General features: G+C 36.5%; 1 long non-coding RNA gene across 1 annotated transcript in view; it reads right to left on the reverse strand.

Moving 5' to 3' along the window:
- LOC101017435 overlaps positions 1–23,069 on the reverse strand; it is a 664,168-nt gene that overhangs the window by 79,439 nt on the left and 561,660 nt on the right. The window lies entirely within an intron of this gene.

Here is a 23,069-nt window from a genome sequence, read left to right on the forward strand (position 1 = left end):
ATTCTATCAGTAAACTGAAGTTTCTCCTGCCTGAACTGCACCCTGACCTCACCCCTTGGTGAGGGTGCCCCATATCTCATCCATCCATGCTCAGACAAATGTCACAGATCTCTAATTCAACTCTTACTATGTCATTGTAATGGATGAACAAATGAAGTGAATTTACAGACAGCAATCCTGGGCTTCCCGTCTTTGACTCTCGATGTATGGGCCCCTCCTTCTGCATATCTACATACAATTAGCAAGAAAGCAGGGTTCTCACAGTTATTCTGTTTCTTTGTACATAAGGCAATTTTCGTGCCTTTGTATATCTAGTATGTTCTTACAGTCTCATTGACTCATTCATTTAAGAAATAATTTTTCTAAAAAGCTGAAGAGGCAATCTTTATGATCAAGGAGCTTTTATTAGGACAGGAGAAAATATCAGATGAAAGTTGCATGACTTGTACAAAGTGCTGCAGAAATTTAGAAGAAAGAATATAACATTGAACTGAGAAACAATTTAGGAAATGCTACTTTCAAGTACATACTTTCATTTGGGTGCCTGTCTCTTTTGCTATTATAAGACAAATATAGACACAGGACACAAAGCACAGGACACAAGCATTAGTCAACAACTTGGGAAAGCAGCATTTTCCAGAGTGTGCTCCACAGAAATCCTATGACCTATTTCATCTAAAAAGATTCCATGGCTGCTAAATTTGGGAAGTGCCACCTAAGCCACCCTCTTTCTTGTGGGTCACAGTAACCATCAGTATATTAAAGACTCTCAAGTTGTGCAATTAAAACAAAACACACACACTCACATGCACACACACAACCAGAAAACTGTTTCCTTCCTTCCTTCCTTCCTTCCTTCTTTCCTTCCTTCCTTCCTCCTTTCTCCTTCCTCCTTCCTCCTTCCCCTTCCCCTCCCTCCCTTCCTTGCTCCCTCTGTCCTTCTCTCTTTCTGTCTTTTTCTTTCTCTCTTTCTTTCTTTCTCTTTCTTTTTGATGGAGTCTCCCTCTGTTGCCAGGCTGGAGTGCAGTGGCCCAATCTCAACTCACTGCAACCTCCAACTCCCTGGTTTAAGCGATTCTCCTGTCTCAGCCTCCCAAGTAGCTGGAATTACAGGCACGTGCCACTACACCCAGCTAATTTTTGTATTTTTAGTAGAGACAGGGTTTCATCCTGATGGCCAGGATGGTCTCAATCTCCTGACGTCATGATCCACCTACCTCAGCCTCCCAAAAGTGCTGGGATTACAGGCATGAGCCAATGCGCTTGGCTGAACAATTTCCTTTCTTTAATTTTGATTTTTCTTCCCTTTTGAAACAAATGCATATAGTATTACTCTTAGGAGTCCTACGTAATTGTTTAATTCATTTATTGACATTTCCACATATCACAGTGGTGGTGACTCTGTGCACGTATATGCAGGGCAGAATATGCATTAAAATCTTGGAAGTGCAATTTGTTGGAGGATGAATAGAGTATGTGCTATCAGAATCCACCACAGGATTTTTAACCTTCTTCCTGTACCAACCCATTGTGAATGACTTATACAGAGTAATAGCAGAACACTATGCCAAGGGGAGTGCTCCAATAAATATCTGATGGGAATGATCTTCCTTCACACTTAGTATTAATATTTGTTTCATTGTATTTATTTTAATTATTTTCCATTACCTTTCTATGAAAGATAAAGACGAGACATTTGGATATCTGTAACCTTCACCAAATGTCACCTACCTGGTAAATGTCAGCAGTCCCCAGGGCTTTGTCCTGGGCCCCTCCTCGTTTGCATCCTCACGGAGGAAGATTCATCTCCTTCCAAGTCCTCACTTAGTACCTCATTCTCTTGGCATTCTATCACAAGCCCTACACAACAGTGGCCAGGAATAGGGCAGCGTAAACCAGCATACACACACATAGTTCTGTGACTTTACTCATGTTTCTATATCATCAGAGTTGCCCTGGTTCTCACTCATCACCTATCAAAATAATTTTCATCTTTCAAGGTCGACAGAGCCGTATTAACACAGCGGTCAAGAATGTGTCCAACCCAGACTGGGTTCAAATCCAGATTCTAGATAATAACTTTGGAATAATTTTTGGTACCTAACTCGGGCTGAATAATATTTAACATAAATAAAAGAAGAAGAAAGAAAATATGCTTCCAAAAACCTTTCTCTCATAAATTTATTAGAGTTATTAGGTTGGTGCAAAAGTCATTGCAGTTTTTGTCATTACTTTCAATGGGGAAAAAACCGCAATTACTTTTGCTCGGGCCAAATTGTTTCTTCTTTGGCAATCCCCTAGCAAATCAGTCCAACTTCTGTTATTCACTGACAACATTGTTTTTTTCTACTGCCCACAGCTTTTCACAAGTTTGTGTCCTCTCTTCACTGCTATAAACTCTAAATTGTGAGCTCACCAAGAAGAAGAATGTCAAGTTTACCTTTTTGCTCATATTGAAAGTATGTGGTAATAACTGGCTTCCAATATCTGTGTGTTGATTTGGAAAATGTAGATTGAGGCACCAGGAAAAAAATCAGTGAAGCACAATTTAATACAGAGAGGAACAGGGCAGATTTGGAAGTGAACATTTATTTCTGAATCCAACATCAGTGTTATCTAGTTGACTAAGTTTTTACATTTTTTATTTAACAAATGTACAACATATTTAATATTGTGATGCGGACTCAGCCCTGTCACCTAGAAAGGCTTTAGCACAGGTAGTTTAATGAAGTGTTGGGTGAGAAGCTGTCCCATTCCCTATTAAGCAATGTATTGTCTAAATGAGTTTAATTACCATGCAAATTACTAGGAGCTCATATGCCCAAGGCCTACAACATATCAGATGGCAGGTCTAAGAGAAATTCAGTAAGCTGTGCCTCTCTTTGTAGTAATGCTTTTATGGAATATAGAAAAAAATGTGAATGTAACAAGAATAAAATGCTATGTTCTTGGCAAATTTTTGTTAAGTCAGTGAAATCACAGGAGCTGGTAAAAATTGTAGTGGTCTTATAAGACAGTTGATATTTAGCAAATCATTGTCAAGAATATCTATTAATGTATTTGTTCTCCTTTTTCTAAAAACGGACTGGAAGTGACTACATGTCTGAATCCTGCTTGTATACAACCATGAATACTTTGGTAAAGGCTCCACCACTCATGTTTTTGGGGAAGACTTTGGGGTGTGGGCATGGACTGGATCTGAAAATAAAAGGTTTACATCCTGAGTCAGCTTACTAAATGTGATCTTGAACAGCTCACTCAACATCTCAGAGTTTCCATTTTCTCTTCTGTAATAAAGACTAGTGATGCCATCTTGAAGATTAAAATATAGACTAAATGATTTAAAGTATTTTCAAAACTCATACAAACATATGTATTATAACATAGACATTTTTTCAAAGTGAAACAAAAGATGTATTCCTTTTCTCAGCCTCTATCCATACACAGAGTTTGGTCTGTCAAAATATTAACCACAATATAAGACCAATCTAAAGTGCTATCCGACTAATGGCATCTTTCCCTATCCTGAACTGCACGGTTCTTTCACACACACAGGCCTGACACAAAACAGTATATCTTGTAAGTGCTAAATAAATATGAACAAGATGAGACTGAAGTTTTATTACTACTAGTCATTTGAACATCTTTCCAAATACTGACCAAATTACAATGTAATAGAATGTGACCATCTGTCATCTAGTTAAAAAAAAAAAAAAAAAATCACCTAATGCTTTAACTTTTACAATATGTCTAATCTACTCAGGGCCAAGAATAACCTGGGAGATAAGCACATGAATTCAGATTGGATTTCTAAGAGATTTTTAGCAAAGTCCTCACCAAATGTGCCCACCAAATGTGCCTAGAATAAGTCATATCTTCTGAGCAATACCCCTAGGAGGGATGTTTCTACAAGAGTTTCCAAACTTTCTTGACTGCAACCCGCAGCAAGAAATACTGATTTATAGGTAATGAGATGGAAACATGGCTCATTACTTATATACCCAAATAAAACAAAAAATATTTTACTATTTGCAATGTACTCTATTATTTTCTATGCTATCCTACATAACATTCAATTAAATGTTATGTTCTATTTTACTTAAAAAGTATGTGGTTGACAAACTGTTGATGAATTCTACCTCATCAGGGTTCCCCTGGCTCTCACTCATCACCTGTCAAAATAGCTTTCATCTTTCAAGGTCGACAGGGCTGTATTAACATAGTGGTCAAGAAAGTGTCCAACCTATACTGGATTCCAATCTAGACTATAGATAATAAGCTTGTTTGGAAAACACTGTGTTGTGGATCGAGCACTGTGTAGGCACATAACTTTCATAGTCCATTTGCTTATTTGGAGAGATGAGATCAGACCTAGGTGTTCATGAAATGCATCCTTCAAAGCTTGAGTAAGAGTTGTGAGTGGTAAAATGGCACTTTGCAGATTACAAAAGCCAGCATGAACCATGAACTTCAATAACGAGAAGAATTTTTGCTGCATTTTGTAATAATGGTATGCAAGGTCAAAAGGACTAATATTGTGCTTGATTTTCTCATTTGCCTCTGCAATAACTGAAAAACATGCATACACATGGGTAAAAGAAATATTAATATGGTGTTTCAGTAACAGCTCAATAATTTGATTCAGTGCACTGTATTGGATCCTTTTCTGTTTAGTTGGAATTAATGGGTGCAACTTAAAGAGAGTTAAATATATATACTTTTTAATTTGAAGGAAAAACTTTTTCTTTTTTATTTAAAGGCATTCAACTGAGGAATGTGCTGTCTTATGGCCTAGTGGGTTTCTCATCTGTCTGTGTCAAAGCAGTGTCTGAAAAAGGATTCGCAAGAGCTTTAATGGAGAAGGTTCCAGCACTGGGTCATGGAGTAGAAGCAATATCTAAACCTGCAGTGATTCCAACTCCGTAGTAATTAGTCACATGTGGCTATTGAGCGCTTGAAATGTGGCTATTGTAACCTGAGGAACTAAATTTTCTGGTTTTAACTGTATGCAAATTTAAACTTAAAGAGCCATATGTGATTAGTCCTTACCAGAGTGTACTACACAGATCTACAGAAAGCAATGTATTGGCTATCTGCTAAGTAAATGTGACAACTTTTAATACATCATATCATCATCAGTTATAATGCATCCCACATACTAAAAAGTGATCTGGGATCCATGAAAAAGCAGAAAATACAGGATTCATGTATTTAAAATAGAACTATTTTGAGACTAGAGACCAGCTTATTGTCAGCTTTGGGTTTTGGGTTTTACATCTCTCAATGACAAATAGGTTTCTTCTGATTCTCCAGAGAGACTGCTGACTGCACCGATTCTTATTAGCGGACTTCAAGAAGTCCTGCTCCGAATTTAAGCTGATGGTTGCATATAAAATTTTAGACATTGAAAAGAAAATTTTGCTAGTTCCTTGAAAATGGGGCTGTTTTTCCATTTGGATTGATACAAGAAATTAAGACAGGGAATGTTTTTGTGAAGTGGGTCATGTAGTATTTGTATGATGGGACTCTCCTTCTAATAAGTTCATTTAATCTTAAAAATAATATGCAATAGGCTGGGCATGGTGGCTCATGCCTGTAATCCCAGCATTTTGGGAGGCTGAGATGGGCAGATTGCTTAAGCTAAGGAGTTTGAGATCAGTGTAGGAAACATGGCAAAGCCCCATCTCTATAAAAATAATAATAATAATAATAAGCTGGGCATAGTGGCATGTGACTGTAGTCCCAGCTAACTTGGGAGGCTGAGGTGGGAAGATTGCCTGAGCCCAGGAGTTTCAGGCTGCAGTGGGTTGTGATCCTGCCACTGCACTACAACAGGGGTGACAGAGTGAGGCCCAGTCTCAAAAAAAAAAGAAAAGAAAAAAGCAAAAGAAAAAAGCAAAAGAAAAGAAAGGAAAAGAAAAAAAGGAAAAGAAAAAAAGAAAAGAAATGCAAGAAAACTAAAACGAATAATGATCTAAAATTTGTCAAAACAAAAACACAGCAAAACACCTGACCTTTTAATAATAATTTGGTTGCATCCAGTTTCCTCCATATTCCAAGAAACTCTTGATTATATGGCAGTTTTATTGACTTACGAGAAAAACCCGCTCCAGATAAAATAAGCAATTTGTGATATGCACAGAATAGAGGTGAATGCACAAGTATAAACTATCTGCTTTAGAAATTAAATCCAGGGCATTTAAAAGGACAGCTACACTAAAGTATAGATAATCAAACTGAACTAAGGAATGAGGTCTTTCCTTGATATCCCCAGTGAGCAACAGAACATCATGGAAGACTCTAATCAGTATTTCAGTACCTCTTTCTTGTATGAAAACAAATAACTAGACAGTAAATTTGACTTCTTTTATATCCTGGAACTCCAGGCTAGAGACACCCTTTAACTTCCCTGTGAGGTGGAAAATTTTGCCTGGGTTGCAGTCAGCTCAGGGGTTTGAGTATTCATGGGACAGGCTGTTATTTAATAGGTTGTTCAGGAGAAGAATTTGAGGGAATTCCAGGAATTATGGATTTTACAGGCACGGGAGGCACCTAAGGATAATGGTGTAGAATTCACTGAGGACTAGGAAATGATGTGGACCTCTGAGAATGAAACTAGTTGGATGCAGAGATAATGTGTGTCCAATGGCCGCCTCTAGAAAGAAACCAGGTTATGATATTTATAAAGGTGTGAACAAAAAGGTTTGAGAATTCTATATAACTTTCATCAAGATGAACTAAGGAAAGCAATGCAGCAGTTTGATTGAAATTTAATAAACTGGACTCCAAGCAATTATTGTGTATCCTGTCCAGTGAAAAACTGAACAAAGTGAAAAAGATTAGCTTGGACTGTAGAAAAGGGAAACCAAAAGGCCAGAATTTGGTAGAGTATTGAACACTGGCTGAGAGAAGATAGTCTCTGTACCAGGAACTTGCCCAGTTTCTATGATAGCTATGTATACATTATAGCAAAGTGTTTAAAACCTAGTATCTACTGCCAGGTTACTAATTCCTTAACCTTGGACAACTTATTTTCATCTCTGTGACTCAGTTTCATCTTCTGTAAGTCATTATAATGGCATCCATCATTAGGTTTATTGCATAAATAATTGAGTTAATATGTACTAACCATTTGAAATAGTACTCTCAATAAATGTTTATTATTCTCACCCCAGAGATAGATACATTAGACATGTTAATATATATGCAACTCATACAACTAATTATCTCTATTTTAGGTTCATGGATGCTAAATAATTCTTCCTTCCTCTCAGATTGGCCTATAAGAAGGGATGCACCAGTCAGGCAGATATTGGCTTTGGATACTCACATCACTCTAAATTTGTAACTTGGCATTTTGGCTCATAGTTCAGTCTTTTGTGAGTTTTATTATCATTAGCCTCCTAAATCCAATAACTCTAGACACTGATAAGTGACACTTGGACCATTGAGACTGACAGCTAGACCCAGAACTTTGGTAAATTCACTAACAGTATGCTAACAGTAAAATCTGTTGGCAAATAGCTAAAAAGCCATCTGCTGTAGACCTTGATCTATCTTCTTTCAAATGTCAGTAATTCACAACCAAGATTTTACCAAATGCCAAGTAGTTTTGAATTCCCCCCAAAATGAAAAGGAATAGATTATCTTAGAGATATTTAGACTTACAGAAGGGTTACACTTGAACAAGACATATAAATCATTAAGATTTGCCCTGTCTTGTCTAATACTTGAGGGTTTTGTCACTACCTGAAGACTAAGTCCTGAGTTGATACACACAAAACAGTACACAAAGGGATCAGTGATTTTTAGTCCAGTGATACCTAGCTCATGATTCAAGTCAACCTATCAGTGTGCTAAAGTATACATACCTATCCCAGTAACCAGTATCTCCCCACTATCTCTATTTATGAACAGAAATGCAACAATCTATATTTTTAGAGTATGGGCCTAAGAATTTGTGATACAGAATTTTTTTAAAGAAAGAAAAATATCATATATGTACTTCTATTGCAGGTCTGGCAGCAGATAGCTGTTTTGCCACTTTCTGGAAAAACTAATGGCTTTTGATATACCCTCCACTATGTAGTATATTTGTGAAAATTCCAGAGTCTCAAATGCAATTTCCAAGATTGTTCTGGACCTTATGCTACTAACCCATGCAAATATCCCTCAGCTGAAAAATTTTAAACACATCTTGGGGTTGGGTTGACGCTGGAGAAGCTCTCACAGGACTATTGGCCTAGGGTTATATTGTAGCCCCTAAGTAGGAAAGGTTTTGTTTATGTTGCCTCTATTTATATGGGATTTTCTTTTTTCGAACAACTCAAGCCCAATTATAAAGGAGCAGAATTGAGCCTGTGAGATATGACCAGGCTGCCAAAGAGGAAATCGACAAAGACTCCACAAACTAAGGAGACAAGAGCAGCTGTTATTCTGGCAAGGAGATGGAACTTGCCAACCTTCTGCCCAGCGGTGCCACACCAGTGCTCTGAACATTAAGCTGAGTTTACTGCCTCCCCTGTGACTATGCCAGTCACATTCAAGAACATCTGCCACAGCCTTAATGACAGAGCCTATGGGAACCTAATGAGTACCCCATACACCTGTGCCGTTCTACCAGCCAGCTGTTTCCCACTCCTCCACCTCCTTTCTCAGTCCTTCCCCTCACGTGTGCTCACTGCCCCGTCTTCCCCATAGGATACAGCTGACTCTCACACTGGGTCTGTGCTTTTGTGAGGATTTCATTTATCTCCATTTACATGGCACTTATAGGCAGTAGAGATAAAAAGCATAATATCTTTCACACTGCTCAAGCTTCACACTTTGCTATGCAAGAGGGTGAGTGCTGGAGATTGAGAAAGACAATCAGAAGAATCAATGGTCTAAGAGATAAGGGGACAAGAAGGAAGAAGATGAGAAGTGCTGCTTCTTTTTCATTGCCAACAACTCTCAGACCCAAAATAGAAATTCACAAAGCCATGGAAACACTTCACAGTTTACCTCTGTAGGTATCTATAAAATTGCTTTGGTCAAAGCATTTTCTGATTGAGATAGCTGCCTAGTGGAAGATCTAACAAAACCAAACACACACACACACACACACAAGCGCAAAAAAATAAAACAACTTACTAAAAATACTATTAAAATTCTGAGAATTTTAATTACATGGAAAGTGAACAGTGTTAGTATAGTGCATGATAGAAAGAATCTCAAAAAGTGTGTGACCTTCGGCAAGTTATCTAACACCTCTGAGTTTCCATTTTTTTAGTTTGTTAAATTAGGATAATTACATAGATTTGGTAAAAATCACAAGAAATAAATTATGTATGTTATATAAAAGGGTTTGCATAATAACTAGCACAACCAAGTGCTTGATAAACTTTATTATTATTATTATTATTGCCATATCAAGCACATTTCTTATGGCTCTACTATAATCATTAAAAAATTTGTTCTTGTTCTATATTTTACAGAATAAATCATTCTTTTAATGACAAAAAAGGTGAAATATCCCCTAGATGAGAAAAACCTTAAAATAATGATCTCATTTGTTATGTAAATCAAAAGGTACGAGCTTGACTTTTGTAGATATATGACTAACAGAATGTAGAAATTCTTCGATCATTCATTTCGGTCTGTTTACATATCAGAAGCATCATATTTTCTGTGATAAAGGCCAGGTGGCATGGTAAAACTGTGACAATATTAGTAGTTCATGTTAAGAAGAAATAGTCCCCCATATCACTAGACTGCATTGTCCAATACGGTAGCCACTAACCGAGTATAGTCGTAGCCACTAACCGAATATAGTAGCCACTAACCAAATGTTTCTACTGAACATTTGAAATGTATCTGCTCCAAATTGATATGTGCTGTAAGTATAAAGTACACACTAGATTTCTAAGATTTAGCATGTAAAAAAGAATTTAAAACAACTTATTAACAATTTTATATGAATTACATGTTTAAATGATAATATTGGGTTAAATAAACTATATTATGGAAATAAACTTTACCTATTTCTTGTTTGTTTTAATTTATCTACTAGAAGATTTAAAATTAGCTGTCTTTCTCCTATCATATTTCTTTTGGGCAGCGCTGCTCTGGACTAATGATTCTCAAAGGTTCTTATATATGTACCGATATTTTGTTTATAAATATCACTCAAAGAGCTTGAAAAAAATTTAAATTCCTGGTCTTTCAGTGATTCTGACTCCAACGGCCAAGGAATTTGCATTTTCAATAAGAAAATGGATATTTCAAATGCAGATGGTCAATGGACCACATTTTGAGAAACACTGCTATAGACTAAGGTTTCTTTAGTTGAAACATGATGCCATGAAACACAGACATGATTTGGGGGATGTTCATGGACAGCAACTAGACAATACGAAGGCAGAAAAAGAGGGGGAGAAGCAAAATGGTAGAAGATGCTCATTAACCTGCTTTCAGTATCTTCTCCCTAATGAATAGTAAATATAAGTCTGTTACTTTTTCCCATATTCTAGTGCCCATGGGGATGGAGGAGTAAAGTCTGCACTAGGCCAGGTATGGTGGTTCACACCTGTAATCCCAGCACTTTGGGAGGCTGAGGCAGGAGGATTGCTTGAGCTCAGGAGTTTGAGACGAGCGTGCGCAATATAGTGAGACCTTATCTCTCTGGAAAAAAAAAAGTCTGCACTATGAGGACCTCTCAACAGTAAATTTTAAGATTTGAAGGTAAGGTTTACAAGGCTGTGGTGAATAAAAGTGATGACATAATTATTTTCAGTGGTAACTGAAAACATCCCTCTCATTGAACACTGTGACTTTCATTACTACTGCAAATCGGCTGGTGGTGAGATGTGTAAGTGGTATAGATCAAATCTGAAGAAAGAGAAATATTCCATATAGCCTCCATGTCCCACTTCTTTCATGGTAGACCTTAGCCACTGTCCACGTAGCAATTACATTCCAGGCACTGGGCAACAACATCGCAATCATTCATGGTTACTGCAGACATAGAGCCTCTCCCACCATATCCAGTATAAAAGGCTCTTTCTTGGCTGACACATGAAAAACCTTTCAAATATAAAGAAGGAGAGACTCTAAGGGAAACAACTATTTCATCAAACTAACCTCATCCACCATTAACATCACACGTTTTTTTGAGATTCTTCTATTACCAGTGCCCTTTTATTTCCTTCCTACCAACTTGATGTCTTTGCTAAACAAGTACTCTTTCCTTACAGTTTACTTTGCCATTATGTTATTGTATCCTTTGATGCTTTTTTTTCTTTTGTCCAGTTTACACTAGATGCAAAACTGATAAAGTTGTGCTGATTGGATGGTGACTGTCCAATCCCAGAAGGACATTCCTTCCACAATTGCCTTTCAAAGCTGTCACCCTCCTATAAGACAAACTATGGCAGTAGCTGGGGATTTTTTTTGCAGTCAGGTTTTATCTTCATTTTGCTGACTAAGCCACCAGGGCAAACACCTCTTACACTGAGGGTGGTGTGCTCTTACAGTGAGAGCACTACTACGGTTATCAGTGATGAAACCGGAATTCCTGATGCAGAAAGGTACCTTATGGAAATAAATGGTAGCATACTTTCAGGTTTAAGCTGACAATTTAGGTTATTCCCCCAAATCTAAAACTTTCTATCATAAAAACCTGCAAAGAAATCATACAATTGTTGAAGTCAGCTGCTATATTGAGGTCATTTACTCCAATTTCTCATGCAAAATACCTCTTAACTGGATGCCACTCTTCCTGAAATATAAACAGTAAAAATTGACTAAGTTTTAGATGTTGTTGCTAGAATTTTTCATGACTTAACCCACTTAACCCTCAGTAGAGGTATTACTAGGTTCTTCCCTCCCTTTACAGGTGATAAAACAGAGATCCAGAGAGACTGAGCCACTTGCCCAAGATTACAGATTAAAGGTGTGAGCTCATTTTGAACTCCACTGATACATTTATAATTCCTAGGGAGGACTATGCCTCAAGACAATTAATCTGTATTTTCTAGACACCATGGCCACAGTTTTAGGCAAATAAGAGTTAGCCCTAGGACTATTTGGGAAATGACTGAGAAAGAGAAGCCCTTCCTTCCTTTACCACTGGGGGTTCTAAAAGGCTAGAGAGTAATTGTGGAACTTTTCAACCATCATGGCATTGCAAGTGGTGAGCCAGAGATGGCGTGGTCCTGAGCTCTGATGATCTGGAATTGACTGCTTTCTCTGAAATGTGAGCCGATAGATTTCTTTTCTTTTTCTTTAAACCAGGTTGAGTTGTGCTGTTCACTTGAAAACAATTAAGTCCTTAAAGAGTGAACAACTAAGTAATTGACATAAAGCTCCAAGTTTCTAATGCTTAAGCCAATATCTTGCATATATTCGATATTCAATAAATACTAGTTTTTATTCTTTCTTCCACAATTTTCAGGAGCAATGATTACGTTTCTCTGTTTTGCATAGAGCCTAAAAAGGGCTGAAACATAAAAAATAAATACATTGAATACATGTCTGCAGATCAACAGATAGGTTGAGAACTATACCCAGGAGAGATTAGACAGTCAGACCGTACCTACTCATCGTTTCCACTTCTGGCTCTGAGTGGGAGCCAGGGAAGGAAAGTGCTCTCAGCATGGCTCACAGGGACACTTTCCCAACAGGATTCTTCAGATTGGACTTGACTCATAGACATAATGTGCCAGACTCACCCCACTGCCACCTGGTTAATCAAAGGGCCAGAAGGTATCTGTGGAAGAAAGACTTAAGGGAGTCAGGGAAGTAGAAAGCAGTTCACTGAAGTTCCTGGCATTTGCCTGAGGGCACAGCTGGGGACATTAGTAATCATTTTTCTCATCAGACTGCTGAAAATGAGAGCAAAGTGAGAAAGGGAAAAAAACAAGTGTTTTGCTGCCTCCTGTTTGAATTAATCTCTTCTGACAACTGCTGATTTGGGTTTGTGATTCGATCTTCCATGTGTCTAGCTCCATTGGTCAATTAAGTGTAGAGGGTGATTGGGGGAAGCAGTGATGCTCAGCCTGATTAGAGGAAGAAGCATCACAAGGCATTTAGAACATGCAAAGCAGCCCATTGAGCCTGGCTTAAACAGAGCCAAGCAGAGCAAGGGTGGTGTCTGGTACTGCCAGGAGGGTCAGGGAAGAGTTGAACCTCAGCACTCTAGAGCACTAATCAAGTAAGGTGGACATCAAAGTCAGTTTCCTGTGAGCAGCAAGTACACTCTTGAGAGTTTTGGAGGGGATCTAAGGCTCATGCAAAGCCAAGGCCCCTGTCAGCCAATTCAAATCTTATTCTTCCAGATTGTTCAACTAATAAACTACTTTCGACAAAGTATCATAAACTTAAAAACAGAAAATAAAGTCATATCTAACTTGGAGAGTTCAATTTGTACGTTTGAAGGAATTCTCTGAAATCAAGAAATGGGATAGCAGAACACTTAAGTTAGACAAAAACAATGCAGAAGCAGTAGTGCTCACACATTACTATGCAGTAATAAAAACATTGAGGAACTATGAGTTCTAGTCCTACCTCAGTTAATGGCTTGTTGGTTACTTTGCAGCAAGATGCTTCTTTTCTTCATTGTCAATTCCCCAATTTATTTTTTCTTTTCTTTTCTTTTTTTTTTTTTTTTTTTTTTTGACAGAATCTCGCTCTGTCGCTAGGCTGGAGTGCAGTGGCACAATCTTGGCTCACTACAACCTCTGCCTCCTGAGTGCAAGCGATTCTCCTGCCTCAGCCTTCTGTGTAGCTGGGACTACAGGCGCGCACCACCATGCCCAGCTAATTTTCATATTTTTAGTAGAGACAGGGTTTCACCATGTTGGCCAGGATGGTCTCGATCTCTTGACCTTGTGATCCACCAGGCACGGCCTCCCAAAGTGCTGGGATTACAGGCCTGAGCCACTGCGCCCAGCCCACTTCCCCATTTTTAAGGAGACTGACGGAGGAAGTGGGGGCACTTATACTCTCCTAAATAAAACTCAAACTTGATCTTACAGCTGAAGAGAATGTTTTGACTGGAGCAATAGCAGCCTAAAATCTTTTATTAATTAAATGTTAAAGTACTTCATATGACTATTTAAAAGAATAGCTAATCAAAATGATTGTACACTGTTTTTTATAAAGATCCATATCAACGCTCAGCAATCATCATAACAGGCAAAAGGCTCCTTTCAAAGTAACATGTCAAAAAAGCACCTATGATTTCTTGGATGTAGTCACAGACTTATAATGCCATAGAATATTCATTTTTGTTTTCCATTCTGAAAATACCTGATTTAACATTAATTCCTGATAAGTTACCCAAACTCTAAAAGAAAGAGAGAGGATTGATATTTGAACAACAGTTATGTTGTTCAAATTTAATGAAAGTAGAACAAATGTTGCAGTTGTTAAAAATAAATGGAAGAACTTTGGCTGGATTTCAAACTAGTTAAGTATGATCTTAATAGAATAACCATCTAAGCGTGTAAACATGTGGATTTATATCACTCTGAAGGAAAAACTAATAGCCTAGCAAAGTCTCCATTCAAGGCTTTAACTCATTCAACATATTTATTGATGACTGACATGGGTAAAATATACTTAAATAGCGAGATTATCAACTTACTTCCCCAAATTTAAGGAGAAAAGCTAAGGCATAATAAAAGCAGGGTACAAAATGAACTAGATCTGCTCTATTCCACAGTTGTCATCGTACAGATCAAATACAGATCAATGCCACAACATTAAAGATATTAACAAGTTTTAGGTCAAGTGAAGAGGACCTATGACAGTGAAGAAGACTTGGACACTGTCAGCCGAAGAAAAATTTAATGAAATGGATCAAGAGAGAACATGTTTGAGGGAAACAGTGGCAAAATAATCAGTCTATTTTAAAGGCTTTTTAACGGGGAAAAGATTTAGATTTATTCTGAGTGGACCCACAAGCAAAATCAATGGGTAGATACTTCAGAGAGATAGATTTTGACACAAATGCAGAGATTTCTTTTAATAAGTAAAATGACTTTCCTAATAAATAGTGAGTTCTCTGATGGGAGATGGGGCTCAAAAGAAACCGGGGAAAAACTCAGCCTGTAGAAGAGACTCACATGTCAAGTAAGCATCCAGACTCCATGGCTTCTGAGATACTTGTAATTCCAAAACTCCTTGATTCTATTACCATAGACGAATTCTACAACTACTTATTATACATCTAGAGAAAGCATGTTAAGTCTTGAGAAATATGTATTTCCTAGTTAACTGTCATGATGGGAAAATAGAACATTAACAGATTTAAATATCTGAATATATGTGTCCCTCCAAAATTCCTATGCTCGAACTTAGTGAGGTGATGGTATTGAGAGGTGGGACCTTTGGGAGGGGATTAGCCCTCAGGATCTAATGCCCTTAGAAAGAGCTCCAGAGAGCAAATCTGTTCCTTGTTGCCCCCTGCTACCTGTGAGGATGCATAGAAGGTGCTGTCCATGAGAAACAGACCCTTATCACACACACATCTGCCAGAACCTTGACCTTGGCCTTCCTAGCCTCCACACTACGACAAAATAAAATTCTTTTTTTTTAATAGCTTACCCCAATTTAAGGTGTTTTTTTTACAGCACCCCAAACAGACTAAGACAAACGTAAATTCTGTAAATATTTAAGTATACAGTAGAAGGAATAAAATCTAACACTAACAAATGGTAGAGTTTTTAGAGAATGAATAATCTATGAAAGAAGGTATGCATATTGAATACTATGAAAAGACTGCGTGTGATAGAATTGTAGGGAGTGATGTTTAAGAGCGCAGGCTCTAGGTTAGCTGTTTTCATTCAAATCCTGGCTCTACCACCGCTCGATGTACAACCTTGGACATGTCACAGTTCCTTCATCTGAGAAATGAAGATAACAATATATCTATCATATAAAGTCATTACAACTTAAATGAGTTTAATATATATAAAAAGATTTTGTAATAGTCCTTGAAACATTGTAAAAGCTAAATGAGTATTTGTTATTTTACAAGCTGTTTAAATTTTTTCAGAAAAACAGGACTAGAGATGTTCAAGTGAAGGTGGACGTGCTTTCGACATCCCTCTTAATAAAAATAGGTAAATTAGTTAATAGACTGTAGATGTCAGCTTTTTAAATTTCATTATTATATTTATTTACTTGGTATTAGCCTTCTGGAACAGCTATATGTGAAAAATTGATTTTCATCCTGTTGTCCTGCCATTACTGATGAAGGAATATATAGCACAGAAATTTTAAAACCACTGGTTTTTATCTATTACATAACTTTTGCAAAAGCTGAAATATAACAACCTGGGGTAGGAATCATCCATGCCTTTTTCCTTTCTTGTACCCTAAGGAAGTGGAATCAATGAATGGCCAAAAGATGAAAAGTAATAAGGCAGTCCATCAAATTGTTAAATTATGTAAATGGCTCTTGCACAAATGAGAGTTGATTATATGTATAAATTACAGGTTATCTAAAAATGGGTAAGTGTATTTACAAAATAACAACATTCAACCTAGGTGATCTGATGAGATGAAAATAAACTATAAAAGTCAAAATATTTAAACAATGTCAATAACAACAAATATTTTGAACATTTAGCATCAATTTATTAACTTCCTAGTTAATGTGGCAAAAATGGCGGAGTATTTTACACATTGTTCATAACGTGGGAATTCTAACAGATATATTTTCTTGATTCAGAACCAAGATGTCTACCCTTTTATGTCTCCTTGGTCTGTCCAGACTGAAGCACAATCAATGGCAAATAGGGGATATGAAAAAAGATGACATATTTGAATAAATTTCATGGGAAAAAATTCTCCTATCTTTAGATACTAGATCAAAACTCTTTTTATTTTTTTCTTTAACCTTCAGAAAAATCCTGTCAGCAGCCTGATTTAAAAAAAAAAAAAATGTCTTTGGCAGATTTCTCTTCCTTTTGTTTTCTTTACTGCTTTTAATGAAATGCTAATGATATCATTTTACTCAGCCATTCTACTTCTAGGAATTGTGAAGTGGAACTGCCTATAGTTGAGAATGTGGCCTTAGATTCAAGTTCTAGTTCCAATGTTGTCTAGTTGTATGACCTTGAGAAAATGGATTAACCTCTGTAAACCTCACTATTGCTATCTGTAAAACAAGGACACAAAGTCTTTAGCATACATACAGGTATTTTAAATTCCTTCTTTATATCAAAATAAGTCAATCATTGGAAAATTATTAGTTTTAGACAAACATAACTTAATCCTTCTCAAATCTACCAGTCTATATTTTAATGATCTTCTCTGAGAGTTTACTTAGGGTAAATATAAGAAGCTCTTAAATAAAGCATTTTTTTAATTTGCTATAACACTGTTAAAGGTATCATCTCTTATGCTATCAAGTACCCTCTCTTTAAAATTCCATAATTCATTTCAGCATGTACTATCATGAACACTATCTTTCTTAAAGAATTAGTATGTTTTCTTCTACTCATTAATGAAAATATAAATAAACTTCTATTGCAGATGCCAGGAAACTCAGAGTAAATTTCACATTCATATGTATTTCATCCTTTTTTCTGAAATCATTTTTTCCATTATAAATATTATATTGTATAAATATGTTAATAAGCAGACTCAAATATTTCATAATGGAACCCAGAGAACTGATTACTTTTATAAAGTATAATGTAACTACAATTTAGCCTGCATCAAAAAATAATTAAAATATGTTTTATATTTTTATATTAAATATGCATTAAAATTACATCAGATAATACATTCAAAAACAATAAGCAAAGGATATTTCTCACTGCTGGTGCAGGTGTGGAGAGAAAAGCATCTTGGAATAGTTCCTAATGATAGTGAAAACATCCATGAAAGGCTTGGTAAATCTTTACAAATAGCCATAAAAAGGTCAAAATAATTTCAAAAAAATTTGCTCCTAGAAATCTATTATTTCTAAGAAAACAATCATGAATAAGGATAAAAATTTAGATATAAATGTATTCACTACAGTATTATACTTATAAAAATATTTTATGAAAAAATCCCAAGCTAAGGAAATCATGAACTAATGAAATACATGTAATTTCAACTTGTTGTATATTTAAGTGAATTATTTTACTCAAAAGAATGATATTAAGTAGGAAGAAAGGCCAACAAAGAGTAGATTCTTCTAAAATTATGTTGAAAAAGTATTACTATTCAGATATTATTTCCAAGACTGGAAGAAAACACAACAAAATGTTAATATTGCTTAAATATTGGTAATAGGTTCACCAATGGTCTTTCTCTCTTCTTTTGATTTTCACGTGTTTTCTTATTTTCTACAATGAATATCACATTACAGAAAAAGTATAAACAAAAATAATTTTTGAAAAAATTGAATATGAAAGGTGAAAATATGAGACTTTTTGTATTATTCTAATGAGGTAGTTTTATTAGAAAACATATCTATTCTAAAGGAATATACTATTTCACTTTATTATACTATGAAGTATGATTCTGAATTCTGATATAATGTATATTGTCCAAAATGTCCTCAATTCCACAAAGCACTAAAAATTATGGAAGTAATAATTGGGAGCAAACTTGACAATCATGGTTAACCATATTAATTATAAAGCTTTCAAAGTGTTGGCACACCGTGTCTTCTGTTGGATTGATTCTTGCAGCACTCTGCAAGGTAAGCAGATCATATATTAATACTTTCCTTATTCAAAGGGGTTGAACGACTCACTCAAGTTCACTGAGAGCTTCCATATACCGAATCTGGACTCTAATTCAAGTCTTTAGATCTAAATTCCTTGGAATATTGTAGGTCAAGAGACTGGTTTTTTGTTTGTTTGTCTTAATATTCTCTTTCTTTCTCTTCCCTACTATTACTTCTATGCAAAGCAGTTAGACTAGTGCTTGGGACACAGTGCACAGGCGTGTAAGTATTCATTGACTAAATAAAAGTGGGGCTTTTCATACTGGCTTGAAGGAAATATGCCTCTGGATCTTCTTTTGGAAGAAGCTGTGTTCATTTTCCTTGATTTTAAAAAAAGTAATCTAATAATTAGTCTCACTTATAGCTGAAAAATAGGATTATTCTACTCATAATAGTAGAGGCCCACATGCCCCTCACTCCATTGCTGTTAGTCATGCTGCTGAAAGGCAAACAGAAGCCCAGTACTGACTGGCTGTGTACAGGGCACATTCTGCAATCCCATGTACTTTGTGCTAGCACCACCGCAGCAGGCCTTCAAAATTGGCCCTGTCACTTTAAATATAATAGACAATAAATCATCCCTCTGAGACAGCCCCTAAGGAAAACAGAGGAAAAAAATAGAAATAGCATTTAAAAGCCCTTTTCTATTACAGTGCCTCTAGGGAGCTTTTAAAATTGGAACTCTTTTGAAGTGAATTTTATGCTTTTTGGGGCTTTTAAAAATGCTTCTAGAATTAACCTTGCAATTCTAGGACCAAATCTTCCTTTAGATCCTTTAATTTTGGGGTCTTTATTATGCTAGTATTATCACATTTGCTCATCTTCTCTGTGCTGCTTTCCCTGGTATTCTATAACCAATCAACCCTTTTCTCATGCTCTTTGTAACTTTTTTATTTCTGATTCCTCCCTATCCATGTTTCTGCCAATATTTCTTGTTTGGTCTTTCTTTTCTTCTTTTTCTTTTTTCCTTCATCAAATCTAGTTTTAGTTACTTCTCCTCTGAGATACCCTTTGTTCTTTTGCACCTTGGATGCAGATAATCCTAATTAGGCTACCACGCAGATAATCCAGAATTTTCCCCTCTCCTCCTCCTATAGCAGAATTTTCTTAGCCACAGCTGAACCACATCTGCCTCTTTTTCATAAGCCTCCCCTTCTCTTGTTTTTGTGGCTGTTCCTAGTTGATAAAATAAAAACACCAAAATAGCAAAGAAAGGTAACTTAGTTTAGTCTGAAAAAATCTTAATCAAATCCTGAAAAAAAAAAAAAGGTAGGTGTAAACATATAAAGCACAGATTATACAAAGGGTCAGGGTTTACATTAAGAAGGGGAGATTCAATATCAGCCTGACTCTCATGTAACCAGTACTCAGCTATGATCATTTCAGTCATACAGCATTATGTGGCCCAATAAAACAGTTATGGCTCAATGGCCTTTATTATTCTTACAAATTAAAAATCTATACTGAACAAAACACAGTTCATCTTAGTATTGAAAAACATACACACTCAAAGTAAATAACACGACAACAGAAACTGCTTCTCGACACTACATTACATGTCTTCTTAGACCCCCTACTCTGTGAAGGAAGGGAGGAGAAATTCAGCTTGATATTGAGCTGGTGTCTTTTGATAAATTGGGAAGGCCAAAGTATGAAGCAAAAAGCAGTGAGAAAAGATTATTCTGACACCTTTTAGATTTATAGACTTCCCAGTCTACTTAATGGCCATTCATCTCACCTGGCCTGCCACAGTCGCTCCAACCACCCTCTGGGTGAGTGCTTATTACCAACAAGGCAGCAATCAAATTATTGTAGGGAACTTACTGAGTGAGATAAATAAAAGCTGCCTAAGTCAGTGATTCTCAGTGCTTTCTCTGGAACATAAGTCTCATAAGAAGCTCTAAAAATGTCCCATAGACACATAAGCGTTGTCAACACTACACACCCTAACTCCTCTGCAGAGTAATGGGAAGTATATTAGCATAGCAAAAGCACTGACAAAAGAAAGCTGTCTGGCTTTGTTTAACCCAGCATGTACCCAAAGCATGGGACATACTGTTTTACTTTTTTTTTTTTTTTTTTTTAAGAAATGGGGATCTGGCTATGTTGCCCAGGCTGAAATGCAGTGGCTATTCACAGATGCAATCATAGTGTGTGCACTACAGCCTTGCATTTTTACGTAAGTTACACTTATGAAAATTCTTTGGAAACTTTGGAAAAGCCTAGAATTAAGTACTTGCCTAAAAGAAGATCTGGGACAACTGTCTTGAAGGTAATGATGATTGTTAAATGAAATGATTAGATGAAGAAAAATAGGAAGAAACACTGCAGGTTTGTATTAATGATCTCCATCACTAAAGGAGAGAAATGTGCCAGCAGATCACAGTCGTTAAAAATGACCCATCAGTGGACAGCAAATTACATACTTGGGAACCAATGCTGGAGAAAAATCAAAGAGGTGGAGGTCATGTTTTATTTCACTTGTAGCGCTTTTCAAATTCAGTCCTAACCAAACCTGATTAAAGTAAATCCCTTTTTTACAGGCTGTGGAGTCTATAAGATTATGGTGTTAATGGAAGTGCTATTCGATCCGTCAGTAATGGTGCATGTCGGGACCCTGGCGCCTCTGACAAGTCCATTTTTTAAGATGTATTTATTGTTTTTGTTTTTTTTTTCTCCCTTCTGTTCTCTGCATTGCGGGGTTTAATTGAATAGTTTAAAGTGATTCTTCTTCAAGGCCCATTAATTGATTTTATTTGTGTATTCTCCAGGGGTCAAGGAAAAGGGGGGAAAAAAAACAATGAAATTGTAACTCTGGTTTTCACTGTCATATTCTCCCTGGAAATTCATAGCTCTGAATTTTGTTTCTTTTCTCTGCCTCAAGAGGCCTTTTTATGATTTTTTGCAAGGTGCATTTTTTTTTGTTTTATATTACTAATTTATTCAATTCTGATAGTGATTCACCATTAAGGAAATAGTAAAATGTGCCCAATCTGACCAACCATGTAGTATCTAGGAGTTCCTCATGACAAACCCAATTGAAGAGGAAATACTTCAGTGAAACAGTCATGAAACTGTACATTCTCACGACAAAGCACCCATAGCGTTTTCTTTCTATTACAATGGGACAAAGTCTCTTGAGGTTTGATGTTGTGACATGCCTACACATATATAATCACAGTGTGTTCATATTTATTCATGTAACCCAGCACTGCCCCGAATGCTCTTATGTCTGTGGAGTAAGAATGAAGATGCTACCTGGATTGCAAAACAGTATATTCAGGAGGAGGAAATTGTAGATTGAAACTGAGACATTATTATGTCACATAATATAATTTGTACCGTTTCTTAATGCTTGTTTCTATCTGGAAGTAGCTAATTCTCGCACTGAACTTACGAAGCAGGTATTACTATCACCATTGAATTGTCAAAGTCTGAAACTCAGATGTGAAGTCATCTTCCAAAGATATAAATAAGGTTTAAATATGCGTCTGATTTATTCCAATGCCTCTACTTTTCTGTTCCTTGGATATACTTTTGCCTTGGAGACTTAGTTTGCAATGGCTTTTTATTTCACTAAAGATGAAAATATAATAAAGTCATTTAAAGGCCGATAATTTTTGTTCTCCCTCTGCCTCCCCAGAGTAGGCCCCAAACAAACACTAGTTGAATGATGGAATAAGATTCCTGCCCCATTGCTATCACATCATTCCTGCTTTGAGCTTCACTCTAAGACCAGTCCTTTATGGGCATTGTGCTAACAAGGCAGGGTAAAAGACAAGAAAGGGACAGAGTCATAAACACCAATCTGGATTCTATCATGTGGACAAGCTACCTCTAGCTTCTTGGTTGTCTCTTTGTTGTCTTTTTGACATATCCTTCTCTTCATTCACTTCTTGTCCCTTATTCAAATTCCCTCGATGAAGTCCCTAATAACATGTAAAGCTTAGGTCTTTCATTGAAATGCAGGTCAAATTTATCTTTTGCTTACACTAGTAAAACTATGCCACTGGCTTCTGGTTCCCGATTATCTTCCCCTGTATGTTTTAAGAGAGATTGAGAGTTTAAAGTTAATATTGAGATTGAAAGAAAAAGCAGCAGGGGGAGAGAAGGGATCATATAGAAGGAAGTATTTTTTGCTTACTTGATTTACTGTAATCAATAGCTGAGAGGAGAAAGCGACAAGTTGGAAATTTACTTCCAGCAGATGAACACAGCATCATCAAGTACAAGACACATATATTTAAGAAGGTGTCAGTAAACTGAAAATCTCACAAAGGCAACCTTCTCGTGGAAGGGGCGCACTCTCTGCATGTTACATTCACACAGTTCAGAGGAAATTCTATGCTATCTCGCA

The sequence above is a fragment of the Papio anubis genome, chromosome 2 (assembly GCF_008728515.1).
Source record: "Papio anubis isolate 15944 chromosome 2, Panubis1.0, whole genome shotgun sequence".
In the NCBI taxonomy this organism is placed as follows: Eukaryota; Metazoa; Chordata; class Mammalia; order Primates; family Cercopithecidae; genus Papio; species Papio anubis.